We start from the raw sequence: 12,735 nt of genomic DNA on the forward strand, positions 1-12,735 counted from the left end.
ATGTCATTCCGATTGTTGAGAAGCTTGTCTTTGCTGTGAGAATGTAGCAATCTAAGCGGTTAAGACCTTTGTGTGGATATGGGCAAAAGTAAATGCTTTATTAGGTCAAATCTCCAAGTGCCACTTACAAAAGGACTCATGATTCTCCTGAAAAGTGAAAAGTGGCATAAAGGTATCGTTGGCTGCCAGGGAGACCCTCTGAGAGTGCCATCTAGTCATCATCACCCTTTCTTCACACCTAGAAATCCTTGGAAAGTTCTGAGAATAGACTGGGGGTGTGCGGGACGACAGCAAAGGACCTCCCAGCTTCCCCCTACATGGTGAAGAATATTGAAAATGTCCTACATTTTACATTTTAGGTGGTGTCGTGAAATGATCAAAATCCCAACACAGATGAGAAATGGGCTCTTGAAGTCCCACCCCTAGCTGGGGAATGTCCATCAATTGGAGGCTCCTGAGGTGGGGGTGATGGGTTTTCTTGAAGCATGTATCCCTGAGAGGCTATCCATTCTCCAGGAGGTATTTCTCTACCCCTGGACATACAGGCAACACTCAATATACTCAGTGTTTTCTTTTTGCAAAGCACATCAAAAGAGAAAAGTAGGAGGCAGAGATAAAGGGTGAATTGGAGAGAAGGAGATGGGGGTAAATTTGATCAAAACACATAACATTGCATGTATGACTTCTCATATAAAATCGTAAGATTGGATTGTGGATTTACTTCCAGGTCCTCGATTCTATCCCTGGGGCTTTCATCTTTGCTTTTGTGACACTGCAGAGTTACTTTCGGTACTGTGCTCAGCAGTATAATTTGAAATTGGGTATTGTGCTGTCTCCATTATTGTTCACTTTGAAGGATCTATGGGGTCTTTTCATTCCATTTTGTCTCCACTCAGAAACTAGGTCATAGATCATCCACTCCAGGAACAGACCATGAAACTAGGCTATAAGCCATCTGCTCCAGCAGCAGACTCCAAAGTCCAGGAAGAAGACAATAAAATCCCTCACCTGAGGAACAGCCTGAATGGGAGATATCTTATCTCAGGATAGACCATCTGTGCTGGGCAGCCAAACCTGTGGTTAATCATTCATGATGTAGAAATGCACTCCATCTGGGACATCCCAGCACCCACCAATGAAGTTTTAGGTTATCTAAACCTAACATACTGGCCAATAAAAAGGGTACCAAAGTCAGGGCTTTGGCCCCTACCGATCACATTAGAGATTACCTAATCCTTCCAGAAAAATTTCCCCGTTTCCTATAAAAGAGAAGCAAGTGTCTGTCTGGGTCACCACTATGATGTGGTAGTGACCCCTGCATGCTGGCTGTTTCTGCAGAGTAATCTCTCTTTATTCTTGCATACTATTTGAATCCGATATTTCAGTGCTTCTGAAACCCTAACAATTTTACTCGAGCTGCTTTGGCTTTTCAGGGTCCTTGTGCATTTTTCTCTTTGTTGTTTAGGAAATCTGTGAGGAATGTGACTGGACTTTGATGGAGATAGTGTGAAACTCTAGCTCACGGATGCTAATAAGCCATTATCACAGCCATTAACTCTGCCCATTTAGGAGGACTTGTCACTTTCTTCTATTTTCTTCGTTTCTTTCCTCTACTGTTTTACAATTTTTATTTTAAGGGATGTCCTTAATTAAGCTTCTTCCTGAGTATTTTTCTGAAAGTGTGGGGAAATACTGCTAATTAAGGTCGAAGTCTATCAAGTCTGGATAGCTCTTCTGAGTTAGGTGCAAAATGGGGAACTCCCTTTACCAGCAAGGTTTTCCCTTCTCTGACCTCCTCTAGAAAGCCTGAAATCCCCATTCCCTAGACCTGTGAATGTCACCCAGCTTTAGAGATTACAGATTCAGCTCCTTTCTCCTGATGAGAACTTGTTCAGCAAGCACCTGGAATTCCTCCATGCAAATAGGCATTCTTTGGTACCCACCCTAGAAATCACTACCCCATTGCTCAAAACTACATAGCCTACATATGTAGTGTGTAGGCTACATAAAGTTGAGCTGCCTCTTTGAAGCTGATCCCGGTAGTCTTTGGGGTCATACCGATGGACTGTTGGAATTCTGTCCTTCAAATCTGTCCCCTTTGTTGTAATGGATTCACGGCGAACAGTCCCCTGCCCCGACCCCATGGGAGAAAAGAAGTCCACATGAAACTATTTTGAATATATTTATTTTCCAGATTTGTATCTCAACATCTTTGTTACTAGTATATAAGGAGCTAGAGAGGTCATGTGCTGCTGCTTTTCTGAAAGTGTTTATCAGTTCTAAGAATGTTTGGGTAGAGCCTTTAAGGACTCTTGAATATAATGTATCATCTGCAAAATGGGATCATTTGACTTCTGTCATTCCTATTTCTATCCCTGGTTCTTTGTCCTGCATTATTGTTCTAGTTGACACTTCACGCACTGTACTAAATAATACTAGAGAGATCTGACATGTCTCACTCCTAATTTTAGAGGAACTTCTTTAAGTGCCCCCCACCCCTGTTCACCATGATAAAATATTAGCTATGTATTTGTCACAGGTAACATTTATTATCTTGAGTTATGTTCCTCCTATCTTGGATTGTTTCTCAGGGATTCTATTAAGACAGGATCTTGAACTTTGCCAAAAAGCCTTTTATAAATTTATTAAGATTTATTTCTGGCCTATTGGTATGTTATATTGAAATGATTAATTTATGTGTGTGAACTATCCTTGTTTCCCTAGTGTTATGGTTTGTATATGTCCAGGAAGTGGCACTATTATAAGGTATGTATGTTCCTGTTGGAGTGGCACTATTAGAAGGTATGGTCTTGTTGGAGCAGGTGTGGCCTAGTTGGAGTACGTGTGTTACTGTGGGTGTGGGCTTTAAGACTCCCCCCACCCCCTCAAACACTCCAGCCCCAGCTATCTGCCTGGAAGCCAGGATTCTGCTAGCAGCCTCCAGACGAAGATGTAGAACTCTCAGCTCCTCCTGCACAATGTCTGCCTGGATGCTGCCATGTTCCACCTTCATGATAATGGACTGAACCTCTGAACCTGTAAGCCAGCCCCAATTAAATGTTGTCCTTATAAGCATTGCCTTGGTCATGGTGTCTATTCACAGCAGTAAAATCCTAAGACATAGAATGTGAAAAGTTCAACACTTTTTCCTGTGTTCTTGATGTTAGTTGCAAGAATGTTATCAGAGATGTCTATATCTATGTTCATTGGGGAAATTAGTCTGTAGTTTTCTTATTCTTTTTTCTTTCTTTTTCTTTCCTTCCTTCCTTCCTCCCTCCCTCCCTTCCTTCCTTCCTTCCTTTTTTTCATTTCTTCTTTTTGTAACTCTTTCCAGTTTGTGTACTGGGTTAATACTGACTTCATAAAATGAGATTTGTAGCATCTTCCCTCTGTCTGCTTCATGGGATAGTATGAAGAAAATTGGTGGCAGCTTTTATTTGTCTGGTAGAATCCAGCAGTAACTTACTGGCTTTTTAATATGGAGATATTTTTATTAGTGCTTAAATATCATTCTTTTATATTTTTTGTATTTGTTTAGACTTGTGTTCTCAAATATGATCTAGTATGAAAACTTCATATACTGATGAAAATATGTTAGGGCTGTTAATGAAATAGTACACATCTATTAAGTCTATTTGATCTATAATATTATTTAACTTTGATGTTTGCCTGACAGGTTTTTTTATAGATTACCTACCTATCTATTAGTGAGAGCTGAAGATACCATTATTGTTGTATTGAGGTCAATGTGTTTTTATAGCCATTAATAGCTTTTTGTCTGTGACAATGCATCTGTTAATTTTTGGTATGCATGCTAAGAATTGTATATCCTCTGATCTGTCTTTTATGACTAACTTTGGCTTAATACCTGCTTTCCCAATATTAATATAGCTCTGTCCTCTTGCTCTTGAGTCCTACTTACCTGGAATATCTTTTTCCATCCTCTCATTAAACGGCTGTAATTGTCTATGTCAATTTAGTGTGGCTTTTAATTCCAAATTGCTGGTTTATATATTTTGGCTAGGAAGTTAGAAACATTGAAATCAGAGTTACCATTGAAAGTATATATTAATTCCTATCAGTTGTTTGTTCTGTAATCTTTTTTGACATTATCTTAATGCTCATATCTCTACCTAGTGTTCTAGCATAATTTATTCATTTATATTGTATTGATTTTTCATATTCATTTGAGATATGTATTTTATGCATATGTTTTAATCTTTTTAAAATGTTAAATACAATTATGTCATTTCCCCTTTTCCCTTTCTTCCCCCCCCCCAGCTCCCCTATGCACCCCATCTCTTCATCTCTCTCTCCTCTGGCCTCATGGACTTGTTTTTTATTTTCTTCATGTCAGACTCTTTCATATATTTTCTGCAGTGCTAGGTTAGCGATCATGAATTTCTTTATCTTTTGTTAATAGTGATATTTTTCTTTTTGAATCAATTCTGAGTAATACCTTTGCCGAATACAGTAATTTTGGTTGGCGAATATTATCTTTACAGCTTAAAATGCATCATTGCATACTCTCCTCCCTTCCTAGTCTGATTTCTTGAGAAATCTGCTCTTATTCTGTTGGGTATTTCTTTAAATGTAATTTCAGGCTTACAGCCTATAGCTTTCAAGATTTTTTTTTATTGTTGTTGTTTGCATACTTAGGGCCTCTCCCCACCCCACCCCCACCCCCCCCACCCCCCGCCGCTCCCATCCAGCTTGCTCTGGCCCCACTCTGGCCAATTTATTTATTATATCTAAGTACACCGTAGCTATGTTCAAACACTCCAGAAGAGGGCATCAGATCTCATTACAGATGGTTGTGAGCCACCATGTGGTTGCTGGGATTTGAACTTAGGGCCTCTGGAAGAGCAATCAGTGCTCTTAACCAATGAACCATCTCTCCAGCCCCATGTCTCTTTTTATTTTTTATTGACAAGGTTTTTCTGTATAACCCTAACTGTCATGGAACTTGTTCTGTAGACCAGGCTGACCTAGAACTCACAGAGATCCCCTTTCCTCTGTCTCCAGAGTGTTGAGATTGAAGTCATGAGCTACCACTGTCTAGCTTAGTGCTTTAACTATAATATGACATAGGAAGATTTCCTTTTGGTCTTGATAGTTTGGTGTTTAAAGCCTTCCTCTATCTGGATAATTATATCTTTTTGTATATTTGGAAACTTTCTGCTATATTTTATAGAAAATATTTTTCTGTGTCCTTACCTTGCACACACACACACACACACACACACTTCTATGCTTAGATGCTTGGATTCATGAATTTGGTCTGTTAGCAGCTTTCCAAAGATCTGATACATTCTCTTTATACTTTATTAATTATTGTTATTGCCTGAATGCTCTAATTCATGTCTTATCTTCAGGCTCTGATATTCTGTCTTTTACTTGATCCATCCTATTGCTAAGACTTTCCATTGAACTTTCTATTAGATGACTTAAGTTTCTTATTTCCAAGATTTCATTTTGACTCTTTTTCCTTTGTACTTCTATGTCTATGGGACTTAGCTTTCGCATCCTATATTGCCTTTCACATTTCATCTGATAGTTTACTTGCATTGACTTTGAATTCACCCAGGAGCATGTTTATGCCTTCTTGTTAAACATAATTATAATCATTCTTTGAGATCATTGTCTGGTATTTCATTGGTTTCATATTCATTGAAATCCATTACCACAACACTGTTTTTATAGAAATCATGCTGACTTGATTTTTCATATCTCTGGCATTTCTATATTAGCACCTGTGCATCTGGGATTAAGTAATTGGTTCAACTTTTTAAATCACTATTTCCTTTCAGTTGAGGTATTTGCAATATTCTAGTAGGGTTGAGTTGTTATAGCTTTGAGGTATATATAGTTTGTCCCCCTGGACTATAGGGATACCTTTTGTTTCCTTGCTTGTGCTAGGACACAGTGGTTCTGAAACTATTCCCTGTAGATTCCTAAACCACTCCTGGTCTCCCTCACCCCCTGTCACCCTCCAGCCATGCATAGCTCATGTTGGGACAGGAGAGTGAGGGTGTGTGTCACTCTCCATGGTGCTGACTTAAAGGATTTTTTTTTTCCTCCTATGCCAGAGAGATTTTGCAGGCCAGTTCTGAAGACATTTATCAGACACTTGTTCCCAGAGAAAGATATGTGGGACTAATGACTGAAAGTTACCTAACTTTAGCCCTAGCAGGGATCTTTTTATGACGGTTTCTTGGCACTCTTCTGGTGGGATGCTTGAAGAAAGATTTTTCTCTGGCATCTGCAGTCTATCAAGACCCCAAGCTTCCTTTGTGGTTGGGCTGTAAAACTGCTCAGTGATGCTGGGTTGACTGGGTTAAATGTGTTTTCTGAGTTTTCATAGGTTCCCCTCATCTCCTTTATGTTCAGTCCTTGCCCTGCTGTGTGCCTTTAGTCTTTTGTCATCTAGCCCTCCTTCTGCCCTCTGAGCTGTCTGGAACTAAGGGCATGATGCTTAATTGAGGATCCATGTGTTTAGGCTTGCTGTGCACCCTCTGCATTTGCATTCATTCTGCATTTGAAGCTGAATGACCCATACCAGACTACTTCTTATTCTCTTCCACTTTCTGATGTGTTTGTTGGTTGTTAGAATTGGTTTTTGGTTGTTGTTTTTGTTTTGTTTTGTTTTTTTGTCATGGTTGTTGTTGTTTTGGTTGGTTTATTTGTTTTGACTTGTTTTTTGGCACTAGAATTTTAGTTCTTGCCCTGTACTCTGTAACCCATCTCAGATTATGACTACACTCCCACCCTTTCCCTGTGAGTTTGGATGTCATTCACAGACATAATTTCTCTTAAAACTCAGCACTTACTAAACATCTCCTAAGAGGAAAAAGATTTTCATGCGGAGGGAGGAGAGTGTGGTCTTTGTAATGTTGTCTTTCCTTTGGAGTTTTTTCCAGAAAAATTAGTAAATAAAACCCACTATATTTCTCTACCTTTATTTCTAGTTAATGGTTCAATTTTTCTTACTCCAGATAACACAAGCTACCCAATGCTCATTGCTAAGCATCTTTCAAATAGATGATTACCTGTATGCAAATCAATGGAAATGTTTCTCAAAGATCCTGGGGTGAATCTTTCTGCAGTCATCACAACTCTATCAACCCCACCACCATGTATGGCAGAATCAGTGCTTGAAATAAGTGAAGCTGTAGTCTATACTCTTCAGTCAATCCTCTGTCTACATTGTTACATTGTTAACTACCCACAGACTCCTTGTTAGTCTTTTTTTTTTTTTTTTTTTTTTTTTAGATTACAGCATGATCTTATAACCTCAAACAGTCAACATCTTAGTACTATTAACTTGGGACCTAGATGTTCAGCATAAAAATTTTGGGACAATACACACATCTTAAGTGTAGCTTTATCATATATAAGTCCTGGTGCTTCTCTTCTTCCTGTCTTGGTTAATTTACCTATAAAGTTAGGGTACGCATATTACCCATTTCATGGGTCTGGGAAAGATTAGGAATTGATGCATTGGAAAGTCTTAGACCACTGCTAGGGAAGTAGTCAATTTAAGAATCATCATCAATTTTTCTAAGCCTAAACTAATCCCCATTATGTTGCACCATTGTTCAGCTTTATCATCTTATTAAAGACAATCATAGATATGCAAACAGGAGTGTTTCCAAGGAGACAAACCTAGTGAGTTCTTTAAGCCTGATTCCAATCTAGGCTGTCTTACCTTGCTCTGTTTTCATAGAAGGGCTCATCTTTACTTTGGATTTTTTTTCCATTTTATATTTCTGCTGTATTGAGTTTGTAAATCATTTAGCCCATGTTCCATCTTTTCGTCTATTCTGAAGGAGTTTAAATAGAGTATGAATTGCCTCTTTCTAAAACATTGGAAAAATATTTCTTGTAAAAATTATTAGAACTCCAGCATTCTCTTAGATGAAATTCTACTGAATCTTATGTTTTCCTCTCTGAACCAGGGCCGGGTCTTCATTTACAGAGCATCATATGTCATATATATGGTGCTGAGATGGGAGGGGGAAAGGAGGGGCATTGGAGCGAAGGCCATGAATAAGTCACTGGTAGGATTACCAATGGAGGGGGGAGGGAGGGTTCAGGGCATGTGGGATGAATGAAGCTATCAAGAAAGTTATTTTTAATTCACAGTGGACAGGTGGTTCTTGTGGCCCAGTGATCTCAGCCCCTACAAATAAGACTTTGAAATAGGCTTTTAAGAGTAGCAGAAATTGAGTTGAGGAGGAAGCCTTTGATTACAAACAAAACACACTGAAAACAGAAACCTAGAACTCCTGGACTGAGAGCTTTGGAAGTCCTTCCTTTTGTCCTTCCTGTTTGTCTTTCTGTTTCTTTTGGAGGGAGAATTGTCATGCATCAAGATGAGAATAGCCTTTTGAGGCAATGAAGGCAAAGAAGGCTTTGACAGTTCTTGAACAGCCAAGCCTCAGTTCCCCCATCTATTCACAGGGCAAGGGGAATCACATAGGCATGAGGAGAAGATGACGTAAAATCTCTAAAAATGTTCACAACAGGTCATATACAGATCACTTTCCCAGCATCTCATTATAGTGAGTCGCTACTGTCCATCAAAATGGGGGCATCAATATCAGCAAATCAATATCTTTAAAATATCTACTTCAATCTGCCTATCCATACTGATGTCTTACCCTTGTTCCCATCTCCACCTTCTACAAGCCTCATTCCTGGGTTGGCCATGTTCACTCATGACGTTTTCCATCACTGCCCTTGGCACAGGCAGTCTCTCCTGCTTGGAATAACCCCTCTTTCCTCCCACCCCCTTTTCTTTTCTGCTTCCCACTTGGCAAGCATTTATTTTCACTCTAATGCTTGATTCCAATGCTATATCACCTGTGAAAGGTTTCCCAGGCTAAAATTGCTTTCATGCTTTGCTGGGGGGGGGGGAGGGGAGGGTTATAGCAGTTGGAGCCACACTTTTCTGCAGAGTGAGCTCTCTCCATGCTGTAGCTACAATTTATTTATTTTTACATTTTCCCTTAGTGGCAATAAACAGTGAACAGCAGATAACAGATGTTCAGAAGTGCTGGTGCGTGTGCACGTATGAAATAATCCCGCACTAAAGGTGGCAATGGCACACATCTGCTGCAGGGTGGAAACAAAAAAAGGCGGTCCCAGAGCAGCTCTTGACAACAAACTCTATCTCACGCTATGCCAAGGGAAGCTCCCACTGTGCGTTCTTATGGCTGATGGATTTGCTTCAGAGCCGATCTCAACTGGTGACCGTGAGTTGATCGTAACTGGCACCTGTAAACCACAGCAAGAACTGGTGGGATCTTAAAGTCTATGCAGACAAGATAAAGACTATGGTGCTTACAGAGGCCTTCCCAAAGAAATCCAGTTTAAATCTGAGACACTCGGAAAATTTAGTGGAAGGAGCGAGTTTTATCATCCTACAGAGAAATAAAGAGAGCCAGGCGTGGAATTCAGGTCTATAATCCTAGGCTGTGGGAGGCTAAGCCTTAAGTTTGGGACCATTGTGGCTTAGGTAGCAAGGTCTTGTCTGAAAAACACAACACAACAACAACAACAAACCAAAGGAAAAAAAAGAGGTATGTCAGTGTGTTGGCTCAGTGCGTAAAGGCGTTTGCCAAGAAGCCTAAATGGCTTGGAGCTGATCATTTTGCAAGAAGAAAGCTAACTCCAAAAAGTTGTTCTCTAAACTCTACACATATGACACAGCATGTGTGCATGTGTATGAGTACATGCATAAAATAAAAAATGAAAACTTAAAAAGGTAAGGAAGGCAGCCTTTCTTGACCGCTTATTTACACATCTAAGTCATTTGCCAATGATGAAAAAAAAGACAAACATCAACTAAAAAAATAGCAGGGCTTTGTTTCTGTGTTATTTGTTTTCACTTATAACAAATCAACACTGTGTAATCGGTAAGGCCCTGAGATTCTGTGTCTTTGTAATATGGTTTAGGAGGCTGACAAGGCTTTATGACTTTGTGAGTCTGGGTGTTAAATGCAAACCACATTTATGAAGTGTATTCCACGCGCTTGAAATGTACGTATATGTTTTGTAGAAAATAATTGGGATTCAAAAAAATGTCACTCATTTTCCCAGGAGTCCCAGCAACCAGATTTTCTGTTACTTTCCATTTTCAGAAAATAAACAACAAACAAACAAACAAACCCCAGACAATTGCTACCATAACATGGTAAATAAATTTGAGGGGGCAAGAGGTTCCTCAGTGAGTTTTTGGGGACATGGCATAGTAGTTCATTAAGGGAAAAATGACTATAAATACTGGTTTACAAGAGTTTAAATATTCAATATGAAATTAGTTTCAGTGTATCTGTGAGTTCTTTCTCTCTGCTGTTGTCAGGGGTTGAGGGTAGGCACTCACAAAAAGCAGGAATTCTAGAAAATCAATTCCTAAAGCTAATCTGGAGGTTACAAAGACAACTCTGCTTGCATCTGCTCTGACTGGATGGCGGGCATGTCCAGGGTGGGATGTTTGTTTGCACTGAGGCGTTGTACTTTCTTGTTACCTCAACAATTCTTGGGTTTTGCTATGTGCTAAATCTTTCAATGGTACCAAATAGGAAGAGAGCACAGTGTTTGCCCTTGGGCACCCATGCATTTTAGAAAATGGATAAGACCAAGTAAGAATAAGCAAGCAAACCAAGTAGCAAAAGAAGGGTGCAGGGTGCTATTTAGTTACCAAGGAGAGGGAAAGAATGTTGGCACTCAGGAGCAATCCGAATTGCTCTGTGGAGGTGGAGGCATGTGGAGTGGACTTGGCTAAATTAGGCAATTCTTTTAGTGGCAGAAAGAAGGTTCAGTTGATAAAGTACTTGCCACTCAAGTGTGAGAAAGTGAGGTCAGACCCCTAGTATCCACCTTTAAGAAACAGGCACATTGGCATGTACTTGTTTTACAGTTTTAGCACTGGGCGACTGAAGACAAGAGTCCCCGGAGCTGAGTATGTAACTCACCTTGCCAAATGCAAGATGGTGCCAGACCATCTGAAAAAGTAAAATAGAAAATGACAGAGGAAGGCACCTGACCTTTAACCTTCACATGCACATGCACCTACATGTACACACACCCATGCACACCACTTATACTCTCCCTTTCTACCATTATTCTTGTCTCTACTATAATTATGAGGCACTTGGCACACATTTGACAATGCCATTGGAAGAATAGGGACCATGTTTAGAGGGTAGTGGCTGCTGTGGCAGAAGTCATATGAGTGGCCAGGTAGCTTGCCCTCCAGCAGGAGACTCTGTTCTTTTCCATAGGGTGGGAATCTTGGAGGGCTTCACTCATTCTTAGCAGCAATGCCCAGGAGGGATTCTTTGGGAGGAGCAGTGTTTCAGCACTATATCTGTGCTGCATAGTTTGTAACCTACAGGTTTATAGTGGCTTGAGCTCATGTTCTGTGGTGTAAGCAGTTAGCAGGGAATGGGAGGCATACTGTCACAGCTGTGCAGATGAAATGCAGGGAGACTACAGAGAGGGTGACAGTTGAAGACTCTGGTAGCTTCCCCAGACCTGAAACCAAAAGCGTGAGCCATCAAAGCGGGAATCTGGAAAGCCGGACTTCATCCAAACCAAAACCTCTGATCTCTGCACGTTCCTGTGCTGAGAATGGAAAACCAAGCCACAAAGGGGGAGAAAATTGGAGTAAAGCACATATTTGACAGCGGACCACGATGTGGAACCAATGCAAGTCAAAAGAGGGTAAAAGCCATGAGTAGACAGACATTTTGCTGAAAAAGATCTGTAGGTGACAAATAAGTTCAGGGCATCTGTTTTCATTGTCCCTCCTAGAAATGCAGCCTCATTCCATGATAAGGTTCTACTACATAGATATCAAGGTGTCAATCATGAAAAGGAGTAGCAGTGCCAGATGTTGTTGAGGATATGGAGGAATAAACCATGCATCCTTTGCTGCAGGGATGCTAAACAATATGGTCACCCTAGAAACCAAGTGGACAGAAGATTTTATATATAAACAAACAAACAAGTAAATAAAATTATATGCTATCACCATAAGAATTGAGCCCTTGGTCAATTGTCTAATGAAAATTTATTCACATAAACTTGTACATGACTGTCTATAACAATTTTAGTAGTAGTAACAGCCCTGAGCCAAAAGTGACTTAGATAAATGACTTCATATTTGAATGGTTCTACAAACTGTAGTACTTCTATATCGTACCATAGGACTTAACAGAAAAAAAGAAGTAGTGATCAGTACCTTCAACAAGATATCTTCTTGTTAATGATCTTAGCTGGATCTCCAAGGAGCATTAGCAAGCATGAAAGGTGAATTCTGGCTAATTCCAAGTATGTAATATATATATAAGATATTTCAGAAACAGAATGAAGACCACTGGTGATAGTGCTTAGGGAAGGAGGTGTTTTACGAGAGGTAACATGAAGGATACTTGTAGTGATAAAACCTATTCAGTGTCTTGAGAGTGGGGCTGAACACTGAACCTATATGTATATTAAAATACAGAAACCCAAGAAGTATTCACACATGATTACAAGCCAAACTACATAATCCAGATATGCCTGGTGGATGTCATTGTCTAGTTGCGGCATTGTATTGTCATTTTGCCAAATGTCACTAAAAGAATGTTGACTAAATGTCTACAGAATTTTTTCATATTATTTTTATGCTTGCAAATAAATCTGTAAAGATATTAATAGTAGTAAAACTATAAAAGTAAGTATGTT

At 39.7% G+C, this 12,735-nt stretch overlaps 1 pseudogene; it reads right to left on the minus strand.

Annotated features, from left to right (window-relative positions):
* Positions 1 to 8,712, minus strand: part of LOC127681618 (synaptophysin-like protein 1) — a 33,594-nt pseudogene extending 24,882 nt beyond the window's left edge.
* Positions 8,713 to 12,735: the final 4,023 nt, after the last annotated feature.

This window comes from Apodemus sylvaticus, chromosome 1 (genome assembly GCF_947179515.1).
Source record: "Apodemus sylvaticus chromosome 1, mApoSyl1.1, whole genome shotgun sequence".
Lineage (NCBI taxonomy): Eukaryota > Metazoa > Chordata > Mammalia > Rodentia > Muridae > Apodemus > Apodemus sylvaticus.